Source organism: Hippopotamus amphibius, chromosome 3, assembly GCF_030028045.1.
Source record: "Hippopotamus amphibius kiboko isolate mHipAmp2 chromosome 3, mHipAmp2.hap2, whole genome shotgun sequence".
Taxonomy (NCBI): Eukaryota; Metazoa; Chordata; class Mammalia; order Artiodactyla; family Hippopotamidae; genus Hippopotamus; species Hippopotamus amphibius.
The window spans coordinates 42,733,067-42,756,708 of NC_080188.1; the positions used below are offsets into that span (position 1 = coordinate 42,733,067).

At 35.9% G+C, this 23,642-nt stretch overlaps 1 pseudogene; it reads right to left on the bottom strand.

Annotated features, from left to right (window-relative positions):
* Nucleotides 1-374: 374 nt before the first annotated feature.
* Nucleotides 375-23,642, bottom strand: part of LOC130848437 (taurine up-regulated 1 protein-like) — a 30,285-nt pseudogene continuing 7,017 nt past the window's right edge.

Sequence of the window (23,642 nt, forward strand, 5' to 3'; positions counted from 1 at the left end):
CATTCCCCTAAAATGCACATTCCCACTAATTTTTGCACACAATTTCAGGGAATTTGGGAATATCCAACTCCAATCCAAGGTTCCCAGGTTCAAATCTAAGGATTGGGCAATTGCAAAGTTTTCTTACAACTCAAAAAAAAAAAACCCATTACGGACAGTAATCATCCCTTACATTCACCTACGCTTTATAGTTTACAAAGCACTTTCAATCCCACAAACGTTGATAGAGGAGGAGACTGAGGCGCAGACAAGTTACAGATCGACTTGCCTAAGGTCACGCGGCCAGCTGGTGGCTAGGCCCTCGAGCAAACCCAGCTCTTCCAACTCCGGAGCTTGTTTCTCCACCCCAGAGATGCCGCCAGAGCTCCCGCCCCTCACAAAGGCGGCATAAGGAGGAAAAGGCAAAGTAGAAAGCCCACCACCAACCATCCCCCGGCCCCCTCCTGCCCCCACAACTGGGTCCCTGCAGGCCCCGAAGGGTGGAGCCATGCCTCCAGGCGGCCCCGGCCGCGCCAAATCCCGCCGCCGCCGCCTCCCCGGGAGCGGGGCGGAGCAACTGCCAGCCGCTGCCGACCACCCGGACGACTCCTCGTCGAATCGCAAACGTATAGGCCGCCGCCCGAGTTCTGCGTACGAGAAGAAAGACGTGGCGCGAGCGCCAACGGCCCCCAGGCGCGCGCCGCGGCGGCCGGGTCTGCGCCCCAAAAGCTGGATGCCAGAGCAGGAGAAAGAGCCGCCAACCGATCGCTGGATCGACCGCGCGCCACCTCCTTCGCCCAACCAGACCTGGGGGCGCGGGGGCGGGGTGGGGAGCGGGCGCGGGGGGGGGGGGGGAGCGGGGGCGGGGGGGAGCGGGAGCGGGGACGGGGGGGGGGGCACAGCGCCAGCGCTTCTCCCAGTTAGGGGCCTGACTCCCCTGCGACAAGACAAGATGGCTCTTCCGGTCCGCGCCGCAGCTCCACTATCTATTCTTTTGTGGCAGCTTCTTTTACTCAATATAACGCTTTTGTGATTCATTCATGTTATTGCCTGAATTGTATGCTACATGGTATGAATATACTATAGTTTATTCATTCTCCTATTGCAGAACATTTGGATTGTTTCTAATTATTGACCATTATGAATAAAGCTTCGATGAACATTCTTGTACAAGTGCCTTTGTAAACATATGTTTTCATTTTTCTTCAGTGAATACCACAAAGTGAAGATAAATCATAGGGTACGTTTATTGTAAGTTACTGCTAAGTAGTTTCCAATGTGGCTGTAACATTTTATACTCTGGTCAGCAATGTGTTCCTCTACCTTCTGGCCAACATTTAGAATTGTCTTTTAAAATCATTTTCATGAGTTTCTCTTCTACCAAACATCCCTTCAAAATTAACCTTCACAAAGTTTGACCTCTACCCGCTCTTCTCTATCTCGGAAACCACTGCATGAACATTTCTATTGTTGTGACTTTAATAAACATTTTTAAGTTATCACTGACTTCTAAATCTATACTTTAACCTAATATATTAAATACTTAAGTCTATATCTATTCTAATATATTACATAGTTCGTGGCTTTAATTAGCATTTGCCTAATGACTAATATGATGTTTTCCTATGCTTACTGGCAATTTGTATATCTTTATTTTTGAAGCTACATGCAAGTCTTTTTATTTTCTTACGATTGAGCTTTTAGAGCATTTTATGTATCTGGATAACATATTTGGTCAAATAAATGTTATTGTGAATACTTTACCCAGTCTGTAGCTTGCCCTTTCATTTCTTAGTGTGGTTTTTGAGGATCAAAAAAAATTTTTTTTGGTGCAGTTAAATTTGTCAATTTTTTTAAAGTTAGTGTCGCATGTCCTAGTAAAGAAATCTTCACCCCAAAGTAATAAATATATTCTCCTATGTTTTCTTATAGAATTTTTAATGGATTAGCTTTTACATTTAAATCTGTAGCCATTCAAAAGATGTGTATAGAGAAAACTATGACACTGATGAAAGAAGTCAAAGGCAAAACACACAGATGGAGAGATATACCATCTTCTTGGATTGGAAGAATCAACATTATGAAAATGACTATCCTACCCAAAGCAATTTACAGATTCAACGCGATCCCTATCAAATTACCAATGGCATTTTTCACAGAACTAGAACAAGAAATCTTACGACTTGTATGGAAACACAAAGACCCCGAATAGCCAAAGCAATCTTGAGAAGGAAAGATGGAGTTGGTGGAATTAGGCTTCCTGACTTCAAACTATACTACAAGGCCACAGTGATCAAGACAGTATGGTACTGGCACAAAAATAGAAAGGCAGATCAATGGAACCGAATAGAAAACCCAGAGATAAATCCAAGCACATATGCGCACCTTATCTTTAACAAGAAGGCAAGAATATACAATGGAAAAAAGGCAGCCTCTTCAATAAGTGGTGCTGGGAAAATTGGACAGCTACATGCAAAAGAATGAAATTAGAGCACTCCCTAACACCATACACAAAAACAAACTCAAAATGGATTAAAGACCTAAATGTAAGGCCAGACACTATAAAACTCTTAGAGGCAAACATAGGCAGAACACTCTGTGACATCCATCAAAGCAAGATCCTTTTTGACCCACCTCCTAGAATCATGGAAATAAAATCAAGAATAAACAAATGGGACCTCATGAAACTTAAAAGCTTTTGCACAGCGAAAGAGACCATAAACAAGACAAGAAGGCAACACTCAGAGTGGGAGAAGATACTTGCCAATGAAGCAATGGACAAAGGATTAATCTCCAAAATGTACAAGCAGCTCACGCAGATTAATACCAAAAGAGCAAACAACCCAATCCACAAATGGGCGGAAGACCTAATAGACAGTTTTCCAGAGAAGACATACAGATGGCCAACAAACATATGAAAAGATGTTCAACATCACTAATCATTAGAGAGATGCAAGTCAAAGCCACAGTGAGGTATCACCTCATACTGGTCAGAACGGCCATCATCAAAAAATCTAGAAACAGCAAGTGTTGGAGAGGGTGTGGAGAAAAAGGAACTCTTCTGCACTGTTGGTGGGAATGTAAGCTGGTACAGCCACTATGGAAAACAGTTTGGAGATTCCTTAAAAACCTAAAAATGGAACTACCATATGACCCAGTAATCCCACTACTGGGCATGTACCCAGGGAAAACCATAATCCAAAAAGAAACATGTACCATAATGTTCATTGCAGCACTCTTTGCAATAGCCAGGACGTGGAAGCAAGCTAAATGCCCATCAACAGATGAATGGATAAACAAGATGTGGCACATATATACAATGGAATATTAGCCATAAAAAGGAATGAAATTGAACTATATGTAAAGAGGTGGATAGACCTAGAGACTGTCATACAGAGAGAAATAAGCCAGAAAGAGAAAAACAAATACCATATGCTAACTCCTATATATGGAATCTAAAAAAATGGCATTGATGAACCCAGTGACAGGGCAAGAATAAAGATGCAGATGTAGAGAATGGACTTGAGGACACGGGACTGAGGGGCAGGGGCCAAAGGGAAAGCTGGGATGAAGTGAGAGAGTAGCATAGACATAGATACACTACCAATTGTAAAATAGAGAGCTAGTGGAAAGTGGCTGTATAACAAAGGGAGATCAACTCGATGATGGGTGATGCTTTAGAAGGCCAGGACAGGGAGGGAGGGAGGGAGTCGTGGGAAGGAGGGGATAAGGGGATATATGTATAAATACAGTTGATTGACTTTGGTGTACCTCAGAAACTGGTACAAGAGTGTAAAGCAATTATATTCCAATAAAAAGTTTAAAATAAATAAATAAATAAATCTGTAGCCATTGATTTTTGTGTAGAGTGTAAAGATAGGAGTCTAGGATAATTCTTTCCATACAGATACCTAATTGTTCCAGGATCATCTATTTAAAAGGTTATCCTTTCCTCACTGAATTGTCTTCATAACTTTGTTGAAAATCAATGGTCTTTATGTATCTCTGTCTATTTTTGGATTATTTTATTCCATTTAACAGCTTTTCTGTCTTTGCATCAATACTACCGTTTTAATTACTATAATTTTATGTCTTTCTCATTTCCATATAAATTTTAGGGTCAATTTGTCAATTTCTACCCTGCTGAGTTTTAATGGGATAGTGTAGAATCTCTAGATCAATCAGGAAAGACTTGGCATCTTAACCATACTGAATATTCCAGTTCATTAACTGTGGGAAGACATTCGGGAACCTTTCTGGAACCTTGAAAATGTTAAAGTATGTGGGCCGAGCAATGGGATTCAGAATGTCCTGCTTGAGCAGTGGAGGAGCTGAGGGTGCGGGGCGTGGAGACTAATATCACCCTGTTTGGCCCTGAAGGATGGCTGGTTAGCCAAAGACGGGTAAGATTCCTCAGAGGAGGAACAACCTAAGACAGGCACAGCCGCAGAGGGGCCAACAGGGGTGGTGCATAGAGCCTTCCTTTATATCACCCTGTTTGGCCCTGGAGGATGACTGGTTAGCCAGAGACGGGTAAGATTCCTCAAGGGAGGAACAACCTAAGACAGGCACAGTCGCAGAGGGGCCAACAGGGGTGGGGCACAGACCCCCAATATCTGAGAGAGGTCTCCTGCCCCGAGGGCTGTTTTGCTCTCCAGGCCCAGCTCAAATCCACACCTGCGCAACTCGGACCCAGGAAGCAAACAAAGATAATTGCCCCAGTCATGTGAGGCCTTTGATTGTTTATGGGTGTAACCTGAGAATGTTAGCTGAAGAACTCAATAAAAGCAACCTGGGATGAGTCAGCAGGGCTCTTGATCCGAGAGGTCTTGAGCCCCCTGGTCCCACTTTTCTCTTCAGTCTGTGTCTGTGTCTTCTTCAAGCTTGCGGCATCCGTCACTCACCTCGAGTCGCCGAGCTGGTCTCGGCAATTAACATGGCATATAGTTATGCAGATCATTTTATATTTATCTCTGAAATGTTTTGTGCTTCTCAGTGTAGAGGTCTTGCAATATTTGTTATTTTTCTAAATATTTTTATGATTTTAAATTTTATTTTCTATTTTTAGCATATAGAAATGGAGTTTATTTTTGTACATTGAGCTTGTATGCAATGATCTTGATAAATACATTTATTAGTCTCCACAGTTGCTTTGTAGGTTCCATATTATTTTCCACCTTAAAGAAAACATGTTTTCTGGAAATAAGAATAATTTCACTTGTTTCTATTACTCCATACATTCTTAATTCATTTTCTTACTTTGTTACACTGTCTAGGGTGTCCAGTGTAATGGTGATTAAAGGAATAAAAGTGGATATACTTGCATTGTTCCTGACATTAGGAGGAAAGCATTCATTATTTCACAATTGAGTATGATGACAGCTGTAAGTTTCCCATAAATCACTTTACAGATTGTGGAAATTCCCTTTTACTCCTAGTTTGGGGAGAGTTTTATTATGAATAGGGGTTGACTTTTGTTAAATGATTTCTCTGCACTTACTAAAATAAAAATATGAATTTTTTCCTTTGATTTGGTTAATGTAGTCAATTACATTGTTTCATTTCTCAATGTTCAATCATTCTTTCCTTGGGAAAAAATGTTAATATTATAATGTGGTATCTTTTAAAAATATTGCTGTATTTTATTCACTAATATTCTGTGAATAATTTTTGTGCCTGTGTTTCTGAACAATATTAATCAGCAATTTGCTTTGCTTATAATGTCCCTGGCAGTTTTTATATTGAAGTTTTGCTGGTTTCATAAAATGAGTTGGGAAATGTCTGTTCTCTATTTTAAGAGAGTTCATGTATTACTGGTATTATTTCTTCTTTAAATGTTTGATAGACCTCACTGGTGAAGCCATTTGAGACTACAGCATTCTTTGGGGGAATATTTTTCATTATACTTCAATTACTTCATTAAATATAGGATTGCCTCAATGTTTAATTTCTTATGTGGTTTTCAAAAGTATGTCTTTCAAAAAACTTGTCCATGTCTCTAAGTTGTCGAATTAATAAGCACAAAGATGTTTATCATGCAAACTTACTTTCCTTTGAGTGTCTGTTGAATCTAGTTAAGGTCTCTCTCTGTAATCTCTACTGCCTCTCCTTTTTTCCTTATTAATCTAGTTTGGAGTTAATCAATTCTATATATATATCTTTTCATCTTTTCATATGTTTGTTGGCCATCTGTATGTCTTCTCTGGAAAACTGTCTATTAGGTCTTCCGCCCATTTGTGGATTGGGTTGTTTGCTATTTTGGTATTAAGCTGCATGAGCTGCTTGTACATTTTGGAGATTAATCCTTTGACTGTTGCTTCATTGGCAAACATTTTCTCCCACTCTGAGTGTTGCCTTCTTGTCTTGTTTATGGTCTCTTTCGCTGTGCAAAAGCTTTTAAGTTTCATGAGGTCCCATTTGTTTATTCTTGATTTTATTTCCATGATTCTAGGAGGTGGGTCAAAAAGGATCTTGCTTTGATGGATGTCACAGAGTGTTCTGCCTATGTTTGCCTCTAAGAGTTTTATAGTGTCTGGCCTTACATTTAGGTCTTTAATCCATTTTGAGTTTGTTTTTGTGTATGGTGTTAGGGAGTGCTCTAATTTCATTCTTTTGCATGTAGCTGTCCAATTTTCCCAGCACCACTTATTGAAGAGGCTGCCTTTTTTCCATTGTATATTCTTGCCTTCTTGTTAAAGATAAGGTGCGCATATGTGCTTGGATTTATCTCTGGGTTTTCTATTCGGTTCCATTGATCTGCCTTTCTATTTTTGTGCCAGTACCATACTGTCTTGATCACTGTGGCCTTGTAGTATAGTTTGAAGTCAGGAAGCCTAATTCCACCAACTCCATCTTTCCTTCTCAAGATTGCTTTGGCTATTCGGGGTCTTTGTGTTTCCATACAAGTCGTAAGATTTCTTGTTCTAGTTCTGTGAAAAATGCCATTGGTAATTTGATAGGGATCGCGTTGAATCTGTAAATTGCTTTGGGTAGGATAGTCATTTTCACAATGTTGATTCTTCCAATCCAAGAACATGATATGTCTCTCCATCTGCTTGTGTCATCTTTGATTTCTTTCATCAGTGTCTTATGGTTTTCTGCATACAGGTCTTTTGCCTCCTTAGGCAGGTTTAGTCCTAGGTATTTTATTCTTTTGGTTGCAATGGTAAATGGGAGCATTTCCTTAATTTCTCTTTCTGCTTTTTTGTTGTTAGTGTATAGGAATGCAAGAGATTTCTGCGCATTAATTTTGTATCCTGCTACTTTACTAAATTCATCTATTAGTGCTAGCAGTCTTCTGGTAGAATCTTTAGGGATTTCTATGTATAATATCATGTCATCTGCAAAGAGTGACAATTGGACTTCTTCTTTTCCAATTTGGATTCCTTTTATTTCATTTCCTTCTCTGATTGCTGTGGCTAAAACTTCCAAAACTATATTGAATAATATTAGAGAGAGTGGGGACCCTTGTCTTGTTCCTGTTCTTAGAGGGAATTCTTTCAGTATTTCACCATTTAGAACGATGTTGGCTTTTGGTTTCTTGTATATGGCTTTTATTCTGTTGAGGTAATTTCCTTCTATGCCCATTTTCTGGAGAGCTTTTATCATAAATGGATGTTGAACTTTGTCAAAAGCTTTTTCCACATCTATTGAGATTACCATATGGTTTTTATCCTTCAATTTGTTAATATGATGTATCATGTTGATTGATTTGTGTATATTGAAGAATCCTTGCATCCCAGGGATAAACCCCACTTGATCATGGTGTATGCTCTTTTTAATGTGCTATTGCATTCTGTTAGCTAGTATTTTGTTGAGAATTTTTGCATCTATATTCATCAGTGATATTGGCCTGTAATTTTCTCTTTTTTGTGACCTCTTTGCCTGCTTTTGGTATCAGGGTAGTGGTGGCCTCGTAGAATGAGTTTGGGAGTGTTCCTCCTTCTGCTGTATTTTGGAAGAGTTTGAGAAGGATAGGTGTTAGCTCTTCTCTAAATGTTTGATAGAATTCACCTGTGAAGCCATCTGGCCCTGGGCCTTTGTTTGTTGGGAGATTTTTCAACACAGTCTCAATTTCAGTGCTTGTGATTGGTCTGTTCATAGTTTCTATTTTTTCCTGGTTCAGTCTTGGAAGATTGTATTTTTCTAAGAATTTATCCATTTCTTCCAGGTTATCCAATTTATTGCCATATAGTTGCTTGTGGTAGTCTCCCATGATCTTTTGTATTTCTGTGGTGTCCGTTGTTACTTCTCCTTTTTCGTTTCTAATTCTGTTGATTTGCATCTTCTCCCTTTTTTTCCTGATGAGTCTGGCTAATGGTATATCAATTTTGTTTATCTTCTCAAAGAACCAGCTTTTAGTTTTATTAATCTTTGCTATTGTTTCCTTCATTTCTTTTTCATTTATTTCTGATCTGATCTTTGTGATTTCTTTCTTTCTGCTCACTTTGGGGTTTCTTTGTTCTTCTTTCTCTAATTGTTTTAGGTGTAAGGTTAGGTTGTTTATTCGATATTTTTCTTGTTTCTTAAGGTCGGACTGTATAGCTATAAACGTCCCTCTTAGAACTGCTTTTGCTGTGTCCCACAGGTTTTGGGTTGTTGTGTTTTCATTGTCATTTGTTTCTAGATATTTTTTGATTTCCTCTTTGATTTCTTTAGTGCATCAATTCTATATTAAACTTAAAAAAAAACAAGTTTTGACTTCACTGAATTTTTTCTTTGCTGAGTTTTTCATTTAATTGATTTCTGTTTTTCTTATTTTCCTTATTTTGTTTGCTTCTTAAGGCAAATGCTTATAGCAGGGGTCAGCGAACTTTTTTTGAAAGGGCCAAATAGTAAATATTTTTGGCTTTGTGGTCAATACAGTCTGTTGCAACTACTCAACTCATAGGTTGTAGAGTGAAAGCAGCCATAGATAATATGTCAAACAATGCGTATGGCTGTTTTCCAATAAAACTTTATTTACAAAAAAAAGACATGGGCCACATTTGACACTCAGCCTGTAATTCGCCAACCCCTGGCTTAGATCATTGCTTCTAAACATTTCTTCTATTTTTATATAAGCATTTTAAAGCCCCCTAAATTCTTTCTAATTATTCGCCTCTTTTTTACCTCATGGGTTTGTGAGAAATATGCTTATAAATCTCTAAATGTTTGGGGGTTTTAAACATGTTATTGTTATTGATTTGTAGTTAAACCCATTTAAGTCATAGTCTATATCACATGAGAACATATTCTATGCCATTTTATTCCTTTGAAAGTTGTTGACACTAGACTATGGCTCAGACTTTGGTCTATCTTGGTGACTATTTCCTGTACACTTTAAAAACAAGTTGCTGGTCCCCACATTCTACAAGTATCCATTAGATCAACTTGATTAATAGTGTCATTCAAATTTCCCCTATTTTGTTAGTTAAAAATAAAAGTGGAAATCTGAAACTGTAATTGTTGATTCATTTATTCTCCCCCACTTCTACCAATTTTTGCTTCATTATTCTGAAGCTCTGATTTTAGGTACACATCTGGAACTCATATGTTCTTGAGGACTTACTTAATCTTTTAATCATTATGAGATCCTAATTTACCTCCAATAATATGCCTTGTTTTGAACCTTACTTTATCTAATATTAATTAACTGACATATTTACCAATTTCAGTGCTATTCCTTACTCCCCATAAGCATAAATTTTTATCTGGCATAATTTCACTTTAACATCAAGAACATTCTTTAAATTTTAGTTTGTGTCTGATGATTGTTAATTTCCTCCATTTTTAGTGCTCTTAAATGCTTTTATTATGCTCACATTTTTATAGACTATCTTTTCTGAACATAGAATTCTAAACTTACAGATTTATTTCTTTTTTACACTTTGAAGATGTTGTTACATTATCTCCTGGCCTCCATTGGTTCAGATGAAAACCCAACCATCAGTCATACTGATGTTTTCGCATATGAATCGTTTCTTTTTTCTTGAGCTGCTCTTGAGACGTCCTCTGTATCTTTTGGTATAAGCTGGTTGACTATAATAGGCAAAAATGTGATTATCTTTATATTAATCCAACCTGCTATGCACTAAATTTCCTGGATTTAGCATTGGTTTTTGACCAAATTTGGAAAAAAAATTATCAATATTTCTTTGACTATTTTTCTGTTCCATTTTCTCTCTTCTCTCATTCTAGAACTCACATTAGATTACTTGATATTATTCCTCAGGTCATTGAGGCTTCGTTAATTTTTTTTTCCTGAATGGTTCAGTTTGGAAAATTTCTAGCGACCTTCTTCAAATTCACTGCTCTTTTCTTCCATTATAACCAGTCTGCTTCCACTATTAATCTCTTCCAATGAATTTTTTATTTCAGGATTTAAAAAATTTAAGTTCTTGGATTTCCATTTGATTTTTCAAAAATTTTCTTATCTTTCCAGAAAATTTTTAACATTTCACTCAAGACATTAATCATATTTCTATAAATACTTCAACACATTTACTCCTACATATTTTAAAATTCTTATCTGTTAATTTCAGTAGATTATGGGTCTGCTTCTATTGACTGATCTTACTTTTGCATATGGGCAACATTTCCTTGTATGATGGCTAGTTTTCTGTGTCACCTTGACTTGCAGCAGAGTATCTAGATTAAACATTATTTCTGAGTGTGCCTGTGAAGGTTTTCTGAATGAGATTAGCATTTGACTTGGTGGACTCAGTAGAGCAGATTGCCCTATCCAAAATGGGTATGCAGCATCCAATCCACTGACGGCCTGAATAGAACAGAAGGCAGAGGAAGGATACTTTGTGGCTAGTCTAAAACTTCTCTTGCCCAATTAAAAATGTATTATCTTTTTGAATATACAGTTATTATTTAAAATAGATAAAGCTAAAAGACTATCTTCTTTATATATTGCAGTCTTTTGTCCAAACAGATTGGAATGTCACCCCTCTTGATATAAAAACAAATTTTAAAATAACAGATTATATAACTATTTAAAATCTCTACAGCCCCCTTATGATTCACAAAGTGGATTTTCCCTGAATTCATTTCATATTACCTGTATTGTGGTTAGGAACTGACTAATTCTGTTTTCCAGTTACACAGTTTACTAGATTTATGGTCTTAGATACTTAACTTCTAGAACGCCTTTTCCTCATCTGAAAAATAGGAATAATTTCATAGTTTATCTCCTAGGGCTATGGTGAATATATACAATGTATTTCATGTAAAGCATTCATCAGCTTCTAGCACATAATCTTTCTGACAATGTTAATGAATAATGTAAAGCGAACAGAACATTTTCTAATTATTTAGATCCTTTAGGGCTTCATTAAATACAGAATTTATATTTTGATACCTCAACAATAAAAATAAGAGGGGAAAACTTGAATTCTGGACCATGAACATGGAAAAGATCAGGTATGTATCTGAAGGATGCTCACAGTTCAAGACTTTTGATTGTAACACACTGCCACATGGAAAACAACATTTTTACTTAAATTGTCAAAGCTATGAGGCAAACAGGAAAAAAAAAAGGTTCTCATTGTTATTTTAATGCTGACTAAATGGATGGTTATAAACAATTAAGAGACTTGTCCAGGTTAAGCAGAGGAGCATGATTCAGATCCTGGATGCAGGACTCTGCAGGCCACTTTCGTAACCTCTACCTGAGGAGCATCATCAGCAGAAAGTGTCTACTCAGAAGGAAGCACAGGAAGTGTCTACACAGCTCTGTGTAACACAGACAGGGTAGCAGTACTGTAAACCAGGGTTTTTTGGATTCTACTTAGCTTAGAAAAAAATGTAACAGTTCATAGAAGGAAGTCATTAACTTTTTAAGGTTTCCTATTTAACCATTACTAATTTGAATTAGAGAAAAGAAATCATTTATTTTACAGAGGGAATGGGAAATTTTGGAATGGGCTATAAAAGCTATTTGTAATATATGTCAAACACGGCAATGTGGGCAATGCAAGCTGTTTGTAACATATATCAAATATGGGGATTTCCATCATTTGATCCATATAAAAATAAATTATTAATAGAACTTGGTATAAAATTCAAATTATTCTGATAAAATTATGTCTCATGAATAGAGGGCAAAGTTAATAAACAGAGACTTTTAACAGTTGGCCTTTGGGCTTCAAGCTATGGTATAACTGATAAAGAGCACCAGGAAAGAGCAAAGCAGTTTCTGAAAAACCTAACTTGTTCACTCAGTAAGTATTTATTAAGCACATACTGGGTGCCACTGTAACATGGGAACAGCATGGTGGACCTGGGGCTGTCTGGCCATGACTGAGGCACTTGCCGGTGCTAACTCCAGGCATGAGAACTCTAGGACCACTTTCCTTTTTAACAGCTGGGGTCAAGTGTGCCTTGAAGACTGGAGAATTGACAACCACTCAGATTCTACAATATTGACACTTAGATTCAAATTCTTTTGCAGAAATCCGCAGTCACTAAAGTCACTTATAGTTGGATATATAACATTTACAGAGGCTTTGAAGAGAATTTAGATTTGTCTGTATGCATTCTTTTAGAGGGAAGACATCCCAGACTTTTTAAAATAAAATTCTTCCTTAGCATTGACATGTATGCAAGCCTATTAGCAGGTCACTTCTCATGGTTTTCAATTCACCAAAAAAGAGTAATAATGCCTAGAGAAAGTGTATGTACTAAATTTCTACAAACTATTTCTAATATATAGCAAATTTGTATATATTACAAGATGTGGAACAAGATATTTCTGCTCTCTTATTGAAGTAATCCACTGCTAAGCCTTCCCATAGTGTGGCTTACAATGTGAATTTCCTTACCACCAATTCTAATCCTTTGATGAGAATAAACCTTTGGAATTTTTTATTTTATTAATTGCTAAACTTGTTCTGGTAGGAATTTTCATCTCTGTTTAACACCCAGTCTGAGAGTATTATAACTGAAAGAGTACAGAGAGGTCATCTAACCAACTCCATTGGCTACACAAAAATCCCCTCTGCTACACCTCCACCTGTGGTCACTCAACATTTCCTTGAATATCTGCAGAGATAGGTGTTTTTAACTTTAAAGCATTTTCTTACAGATTATTTTTAATATCTTAATATATTAATGTTTCACTTCTGCCCTCTGGGTTCCCCACAATAAATTTAAACTCTTTCACACAATAGACTGTTCAGCTTCTGAAGGCCACTCAATGGGCAAACGTTATGGTTGCTCTTCCTTGGGTTATCCTTGCCCTTTGAAGGACAGTCACACGCTGAAGACTTTACAGAGAGGATTCTTGTATCTATAATTTTTGTTCTGTTAGGCAGGGGTGTTTTTTGCTTATTAGATTCTAGGCATTTGAATTAAGATTAACACAAGAAAGTTACAGTAGTTGTTATTGCCTGAATTCAGCCAGAATTACAATTTGTTAATGTTTGGTGGGTTATTGTGTGGCAAGTAAATTTAGATCACCAACTAGAAAGAATAATAATTCCCTCCTGATACTACTTGATTTCAAAATTCCCTACTTATTTTCAGATTTAACTAACATAGTAAGCCCCTATCTGGTTCTAATTACTATGTAAGGTGCTTCCATATACCTTTATATTAGTCGAGAAACCTAATCATCTGAGGAACCCTGAGGATGTGTGGCACAAAGACGTCTGATTTACTCAAAGCTTCAGCTTTGATGATGATGAACCATTATTTATGAAGTCAGATTCCATGACTTTTATACATTTCATTTTACTTAATTCCCTATTCTAGAGATAATTATATCTTCACTTTAAAGATAAGAAAACTGAGACTCAGAGAGTATGCCTTTTCCATTCATAGCCAATAAAGACAGTCTAAAAATATAAACACCAGTCTCAACTCTAAAGCTCTTCCTACCTCATGTAGCTTGGAGGTACCCATGACTGGCATCTTCATTATTCCTGCTGCTTAGTAGTAGCTAGAATTTCAATTACAGGATAACCACAGCTTTATGGAACTTGCTAGCTTAATCAGGACTACTTGTGGGCCTGCACAAATGGAAGTCAAAGATAAGGAAAACAAAAAGTGCTCATTAGAAAGGCAAATACTTCATTATCTTGCTTATATGTGAAAGCTAAAACAAACAAACAAACAAACAAACAAAAAAAAGCTCACAGAAACAGGGTTATCAGGGGTTGGGGAACAGAGGAAATGAGTGATGGTGGTCAAAGGGTACAAACTTCCAGTCATAAGATGAATAAGTTCCAGAGATCTAACGTACACTGTAGTGACTGTTAACAGTACTGTATTGTGTACTTGAAAGTTACTGAGAGAGTTATATCTTAAATGTTCTTGCAACACATTCACACCCACAAGCACACAAAGCTAACCACATGAGGTGATGGTTGTGTTAACTAACCTTATTATGGTAATCATTTCATAACATATACATATATCAAACCATTACATTGTACACCTTAAACTTACCCAATGTCATATATCAAATATGTATGTCTCAACAAAGCTGGGAAAAATATTATGTATTTAAAAACATTTATTAAAGAAATTATTATTTTTTAAAACCCTGTTTCAGTTGTGTGTGTGAGTGTGTATATTCAGTTATGACACATCATGCATTTTTTTCCTATGAGTTGCATTTTAAAAGGTTTAAAAGCCACTTTGGAAGAATATGATGAAGATGGGTTGGAGAGAGGAGAATATTGAATACAGAGAATCTAATTAAGAGGATATAGTAATGGTCCAAAAGAGAATGAAGGGCTAAAATGTGGAAATGGAAATGAGAATGGAAGAGACTGAGTCCTGGAATACACAGAGAGGAAAAACTTAATTACCTTTACATGCCAAAGGATGGGACAAGGAAAGGAGAGGCTGAGTCTTAGATTTCTGGCATGGATGAATGAATAATTGACTACTGACCATCAGCTTAGGAATTAAATAAATGTGAGGAGAGATTTGGAGGGAAAAATAATAAGTTCAGTTTGAATTAGCCCCATCAGACATCTAAGTGGAATATGAAGTTAGAGAAAGACTTCAGGCTAAAGACATAGGTTAGAGAGTCAGAAGTAGGTTATATTACGCAAAGCTCGTGTACACTAAGTAGATAAGAGGTCAGGTACAATGAACTGAGGGAAAGGAATCAGCAAAGACTTAAGGTTGCTATCAAAAAATCTGAAAAAGTGGTTTTAAGAAACCCAGGGAGAGAAAATTGTTTTCTGAGTGGGTATAGTCATCACTATTAAATACCAAAAGAATGTCCATAATGTGAGGACAGAAAAGCATTTACTGATTTCACAGCTAAGAGGCAACTGGCACAGGGAGGGTTGGGGGGAGATGAATTGGGAGATTGGGATACCAAATTGTACACTTTAAATATGTGCGGTTCATTGTATGTTAACTGTATCTCAATAAAAGTTCTAAAAAAAAAAAAAAGAAAGAAAGAGGCAACTGGCAGCTTTTGTCAAAACAGTTTCAGATAAGTGTAAGAAATTAAGCACAATTGTAAGACAAGGAAGTGAATAGTATGTTATACACATGTGCATACAAATACACACGTACACTTGCACCTGCTCACCCCCCCCCCCACAACCTGTTATCCTAGTCCTGGGGAAATTGATTCTAACCCCAGCTTGGTTAAAATGAAAACTAATATATACAACATACTAGTTTTAATAAATTAGATTTTTAACCAAAGCAATTTTCTTTAAATCACTGAGATAAGATTGAATGTTCATTTACAGGCAAAGAAAGTTTAATGTTTCTCTGGCTTTGCACTGATTTTTCTAACCTTCTGCTACGGTTATAGTATAAAGCATTTGTTAAGAGTGTGGGTTTTAGAACCAAATTGCTGATATTCGATACCATCTCTGCCAGAGTACTAGTTAGCATACTTTAGACCTGTTATTACTTCTTAGTCTCTTAATCTGTAAAATGGGGATGATGTTGATAATAGTACTTTGCTTTTGGAGTTGGCTGTTTTGAGGATTAAGTGAAGTAACACATACAAGTTCTTAGGTTTATACTTGAGCGCTTAAAGCTCTCAAGAAATCTTAGCCATTACTATTTTTTTGAGTTCTCTTGAGAACTAATTCCTAGAAAGAATAAAAGGAAAAGAAGGGACATTGATGGATTGCTACAATTTGGTTCCACATAAAACTCTGCTGAAATAGAAATTGAATGCAAGTATGCAATATTTTTGAGGGCTCTTAAATAAATATGATAAAAAAGCCCAAGTTTTATGCATACACATTTAAAGTGATTCTTGAATTTTTTGAGGGCGCTAGTTTTTAATCCTATATTTGATGGTTATATACCTTCTGTTGTGTTAAGTGCATCTTAATTGAAAAACAGAGTATCGTGTTTCATAAAGTAACCAAGATGCTTTGATCCTTTCAAATATGGTCCAATAATCTTTGAAACTCTAACCCCTCACTAAAATCAAAGGGCTGGAAGTAAAATCATGCGAAAGCTTTCAATCCCATACTTAACATTTTTAAGATTATTACTTTTCTTAAAAGTACAACACTACCAAAAAACTTTCCAACAGATTATAATCAATACCAATAGGATGTTGAGAAAATAATTTTTTAATCATAGAAATTAAAGGAAAAAATTTAAATAAGAGCATAGGGCAACATTATGTGAAGTGATAAGCTTTGAATACACAAATTATACAAATTTGAAAAGAAACCACAAATAGTTGCATTTGGTAGTCACTCAACCAAAGTTTTAATGAAACTGTAGATGTCAGTTATTCCCTAATTTCAACACATTGTGATAGTTGGTGATTCAACAAACAACTGATCCCAGGGAGAGGCCCTCAAGCCGCAGACTTCTTCATTCCATTCTCTTCTGAGTGTATAAAATAGCTGTGATTTTCCAGGGCCAGTCATCTTCCATTTCTTATAACAGCATCCAAGAGAAGGAACTGACTGGGAAGTTTGAGGTAAGAGAGATCTTAAATATCATTGATCTTAATATATCAAGATATATTATATACCTTTACATAATTGATGTTATCTAGATAGAAATATATGCATGTATCCAGTAAACTGTCAAATTTAAAATTATTGAGACTATCACATAATGGTTGCTTGAATTTGTAAACTTTAAGTAACTAGACAATCATTTGGGGTATACCTATTTACAAGACTTTCTCTTAAAATCACCACCCAGCTATAGTAAGTGCATATTTTAGAATGACAATAAGTAAATCTTTGTGGGGCTGGAGTGCTGGTGGCATACTGAAACTGTTACAGGAGCCTCAGGCTCATTAATTTTAATTTTATGGGTCTAAGTCAGCCAGTAAAGGGAACATGCACTGCCAGATATTCTCTAAAGTATGAGCAAGTACCAATTTATTCGTAGCCTCCTGTTTTATCTTTAAAATTTGCTCTATTTACATTCCAGTCTATAATATATCATGTTGATGTTAATATTAAAATTACCTGGGTTTTCTTATAAATCCTTGAATGAAATTGATGCTCCAGGAAGATGCATCTAATTTATTCAGAGATGTTGGATGTATTCCCCAGTGTACAGCAATATACTGCTATGGGTACCACAGCTTGAGAATTAGAAAAATAAAAGGTGGTAGTTGGCAATTATGCTAGGTTCTGACTACAGGACATGGTCTGGAAGAGTCTGTGATATGGTTTATTTACCTCTTTGCTTATGGTGGTTTTACATAGTCCTTGAAATCAGTTCTTAGTCTCCCTATTGTATATGTTCAGCTTGAATTGTACCCTCTCCAAAACTATTTCCTTGATTTGTCTCTGTTTTCTTCTGTATGTTCTCAGTATTTTGTAATTTCTATGTATAGTATTTATCACAATTCGCCTTGCATTACAAAAGTGTCTGTCTTTCCTTACTAGCTGCCAGAGGGCAGAAATTATGTCCCTGACATGCACCTACCACAATGCTTTGCACTTAGAAGTATACCATGTGTGTGTATGTGTGTTTGTGAGAAGTGTGTGTTGTGTATGTGTGTGTGTGTAAAACTTTTACTGTTAGTCGCCTATATGCCCATCTTCCTATAGAATTCTGAACTTGACTGGAATTTTAAATTCCTGTCTTGCCACAATCATGACATCATCTGGTATTTTTTAAATCCCAATTTAAATTTTGATTAATATGACCAAAAAAAATACAAATTTCAAAACTTGAGTATATTTTTTCTTTTTACACTTTATTTTTCTAAAACATCAAAGAAGTGATGAAATCCGCCTAGAATCTCCATTAGTCACCCCAAAGCCACTCTCAAATAATAATAATGATATAGGCAATTGGCATTTTCCTCAATGTAAAATTAATTAAATAATCTTTGTAATGTATTGACCTATAAGAGTATGCTTACTAAGGTCCATGATAGCAGCGACTGTCTCAACTGCCATCTATACCCAATACCTAGTGTTTGACAATCAGTCATCAAAAAATACTTTATGAATAAATAACTGAATAAGTATGAGGGCAACAAAGAAAAGTCCCCTAGCCAACTTCAGTTTCCAATTTGATTGCCTTTCCCAGACCCCCATATATTCTCTAGTGTCACCTGCATCTACACCACGACAAAGAACAGAACTAATGACTAATGATACCATCCCATAGGGAAAACTGCCCATTCATGTTTGATATCAAGTATTATACACATGTGTATTGTATTCATGACAAAATATTTTTAAATGCAAGTTTCTACGTTTTATTGTCTATTTCTGTATTATATGATCATTGGTTAAGTATTTAATTTAGCTCAGAGTTCTCAAACACTTATTAGCAATTATAACTGACACACGAACAACATGTATCATGAGATAAGGAATCTACAATAGAAATTAAAGTAGAACAAAATGCCTTGGAAATGTCCTTTCTCAAATATCAAAAATAGATCCTTTCAAACAGCATGGAATTTTGGGGGGCTGCCTGGGAACCAATGCAAATAATCTGTCACCTAAATTAATTTCATGGCCATTATTATATAGAATGCAGTTTTGAATTTCTTGAGATCACTGAGTAACTGCTTATCCCCACACTAATAGTCTCTGTAAAAACTGAGGCCGTTATTTCTTTCCAGAAGCTACTCATTACCATGTACAGAGAAGTATTGTTCTTAGATAATATGTGAACATTAAAATTGTTTTTAAAAGAATTGATAAAACATCAAAATTGCAAAATACATTTGATTCTACCTAAAAAATAATGTTCTCCAAATAGGTTGATGCCCTAAGATTGTTAAGTAACTGGTCCCAGGTCAAAGAGCTATTAGTAACATAATTTGTACTACCACTAGATCTTCTGAATTTGTGTTAGCATTTGGTCTTTCTACTATTCCTAGAATACTTCTGAATAAGATGAAAGTTCTTCTTCTGCTCACAGCCATCTTGGCAGTAACCATTGGTTTCCCGGTGAGTAGTTCTACATTCTAGAGTATTTAGTTAGGCTTTTTTTTTTTTTTTGGTTGTTGTTTTAACTCACGAATCCTAAGAATTTTTCTGCTTTAAGCACGTCTAATATCTGGCTTTTTAACATTATATTCTATACAATTTTATAAATCATATACTGTTCAGTGTACAGATTAATTCCTTGGTTCAGTGATGAATTTGAAGAATTTAGAATAAATATTAACACTTCTTAGAATAATAATTCCTATAAAATATTCTGGAAGCTTAAATCCTAGATTTAAAAAAAAATGGATACTATAAAACAATATTAGGTAGTGGATAGTCAAATTCTTTCTTTCATACATATGTATATGCTTTTCAGTTTGTGTGTTTTATTAGCATGAGTTGAATTAACTCCACTGTTTGATCTTTAGGTCTCTCAAGACAAGGAAAGAGAAGAACGAAGTGTAAGTTACACTTTCGCTTTTTAACATACAAGATTTCCATGTGCAATCCATAACTGTGGTTAAAGATATTGCTTTATCCAAACTACTCAAACTCTAGAGAAAGCCTTAAAGAGTTTGGGTATTGGATTCAACAGAGGTTTAGCCTTCAGGGATTTGACCTCTGCTTGTGAGAAAGAGAATTATCTTAGCATCTCATGTAAAAGTGGGACCCAATTGAAACTTGAACCACTCTATGATGAATTGGATTACAATATTTTTTACTACAATTATCTAGCCTAAAAAAGGTTCATAATCACTCATGCCTCCACTCTGCTGTAACTCTACAAAACCCAGTCCACAGAAGGTGATACTACTACTACTAATAAGTTGAGAATTAGGATATATGGGTCTGCTTTGATGAGCCCACCAGTGGCAAATTCACTAAGGATTTATTTTGGTCTAAATAGTTAATAAAAAATGTTTAAGGAAAAGAAAACAAAATTTGAAATGGGAAGGTCTTGTGTAGGAACTTGTTTATACTCAGATAAATCTTATTACCTGAAAGGGAGCATGATTTTGAAGCCAAAACTATAGAGTGTTATGGATACAGAAATTGATAAGAATATGAATCAAAGGTGGAAAGGGAAAGAGGGAAGGAAGAAAAGAAATAGAGAAGATTATGTATAAAGTCTTTGGGTAAAGACCTTGTATAAAGGCAAAGAGAGAAATCTGATGTCTCTTCATCAACACCCTCCCCTTGATCTTATACTTACAGAAGCAATTATCAGGAAAATTTGGCTATGAGTAGAAAGGTACAAGAACATGGTTATCTCTAAGTAATTCCCTAAAATTTTCTTAACTGATGCAAATTAATCAAATCCCTGTTCATAGTTTACAGAGAAAAGGTAAATGCTTTCAGAGATTCTAAAGCCTCTACTTAAAAATTATGACCCACATGTTCATTTAATTTCTCTCAACAGGTCAGTGGGAGTGATGAACTACCTTCACAGTTTTTTTTGCCCCGTGACCAATATCCATTTCGCCCATATCCACCATTCCTATATCCATGGTGGGCCTATTTTTATCCTCCTATTCCAGTACCTGCGTCTCTCTCTACAGCTACCCCTCTTAATGAGCATTCAACAAGATAGAGAAGTCCCAGTGCAATTTAAGATGAAATAGGTGGTAAGTATGCAGAGTATAAAGCATGTGGGGGATTTTTTTGGTGTTTTTGTTGTTGCTGTTTTGGCCACTTAGCATGTGGGATCCTACACCTCCTGCATTGGGAGCACAGAGTCTTAACCACGGGACTGTTAGGAAGTCCTCAGCATGTGCTTTTTAACTTTATTTCTGTGGATTAGAATACATCATTCCATGAAAAAAAAAGTTACAATGTTTTCACTTAGCCCCATTAAGTTACAATTTATTTTGATCTTTTTCTCTGGTAGAAAGTGTTAGGGTTTCTACTCAGAGGTTCAAATGTGTGTCCTTCCATGATCCAACCAACACAGCAGTTTAAATCCCTCACTTGCTGTGATGTAATAGAAATAAACTCTTTCTTATTAAAATATTTTTGCAAAATATTTTTAACATGTCCTACTATCAACAAATGGTGCATTTAAGTGCTAAATCAGAGCACTAAAGAAGGCAACTTTAACCAAAGTAAAGATCATAATTGATGAACTTGTGGATCTAGAGTCTAAAATAGGCTTCAGCCTATTCCTTAGAAAATCATCCATTTTTCTACTTAGTATTAAAACCCCAAACTTAACTTCTAATTGTCACATTGAAATAAAATTCTAAAGGCTGAATGTTCCACCTAAAATAGAGGACCCTATCATCTCATCACCTCAAAAACAAATTGATATTCTGTTAATTACCAGTGAATTGAGGAAATGTAGACTATACTAAAGACTATATTAGGACTCAGAGGACAAAAAATCTTCTATCTAATACCAACCACTAAACACATCTGCTTTCTTTCCTGCATCTACTCAGTCTTCTAAAACAGAAAGTTTCCCAGTCCCTGAACTATATACACTTTTGTGGCAATACTTATAATTAAAAAGCAAAAAATTTACATGTTCACAAGCAAATGACCTATTGAGGTTAATAACTTTATGCCTGTGATTTATTTCAGGTCACTGTAAAATTGAACGTGAGCCACTTCCTTGAAGAACCAATATTCTTGTTAATCAAAGAAAAATAAATGTGATTGAAGTAGCATACAGTGTTCTCTCATTAATATCTTTAGTGCTCCTCTTTAGTAAATATGAAAGAGAAGATCTTGGTTTCTCATTTTCTAAATATGCATTGCCAGTAGGAATGCAAAGTAAATTTTAAAAGATTTCAATATACACTTCCTGATGACTAACTATTCTGGGGGAAAGTACTGGAGTGAGGATAACCGAAATCCAGCCCTGGAATTACTTTGACTGAAAGTCTATTCAGTAGCTGATACTGTGTAGTTAGACTGCTTGTATTAAAGAGACTAGAAGATGATTTAATTTAATTCAAAGACATAGTTGAGTAATTGAGTCTGAATTACTCTGAGTCTGAAATTTATATGCTGCAGCATATTAAGCTTGATGTGTTGGTAAAGGATATCAAAAACAACCAAGTACTGTCTTTAACTTAAAAAAAAAAAAGCATAATGGGTGGGATCCTAAAATAGCATTTATATCATGCTTATAGATTACAGAGCTATTTTTCAAATCATTCTACCACCAAATTTCCACATAATCTCAGTACAGTAATCACATATTATATGTGGGGAAATTGAAGATCATGAAAGTCCTGTGTCCTACAAGGTCACAGACCTAGTATATGGCAGAAAAGAAGTAAAAACCACTACACAAGTCTTATGCCTCTGTTTCAGCAGCATATCTAGTAAAATAAATTCTGTGTCTATGACTCCACAATGGCAGTACCAAAGACTAGTTAAGTCCATCTGTTTTTAATTTATTTCAGGAAGAAAAATCAAATTCATGCTAATGAAGGTAATTGCCCCCAGCCCCTTCTGTGCTAACCTAGCTGCCACACGGCAACTAGAGTTATCTTTGAAAACATATAATAATCTATATTTCTGTCTTGCTCAAATGCCTGTAAGGCTTCTTATTGCCTACAATAAGAAGTCTGTTTTTCCCCACATGCTATTCAAGGCTCTACATGCTAATCTCCAGCTTCTTTTCAAATCCCCCAGCCACCCCCCACCCCCAGCCTCCCTTGCATCCTCCACTGTCACATCAAGCCATCGCCATTCCCCACCACTGGATGTCAAACACAACTATGTCTTTGTTTATTATGCTCTTTCTTCATGGAATGTACATATTCAATTTGTCTCTCAAGGCCCAAATCCAATATTATGACCTGCCTGAAAAACTTTCTCTATTTCTCCAAACAGAATGAATTATTTACCATTTTGACCCTCTCCCACTGCATGTTTTCCACTTTTTTATGAATAAATAAACCATAATATAACTATTCCCCAGTACTTAGCATAGTAGAGACGTCTCAGTGAATGTTTGATAAATGGAATATATTAATAAAAGTTTCAAAATTCCTAATTTTTGAAAAAAAGAGCTTTTTCATATCTCTGACCTATATTACCATCTAAATTAGCAAAATAGTCCTTCTTATGAGAGGAAAATAAACCTCTTAAAATCAATATTTAAATGGTAATAATTCTCTCTCACTTCATTACAACATTAGCACAACAAATTGGGTAACTTTGTGCCTACCTATACTTCACTATAGAAATTTGTAGGACCCATAAAATGCCAAGTCATGAATAAAATTGCCTGTCTTAAGAAAATGCAAGCATCACACACACACACACACACACACACACACACACACACACACAATGTCTTAA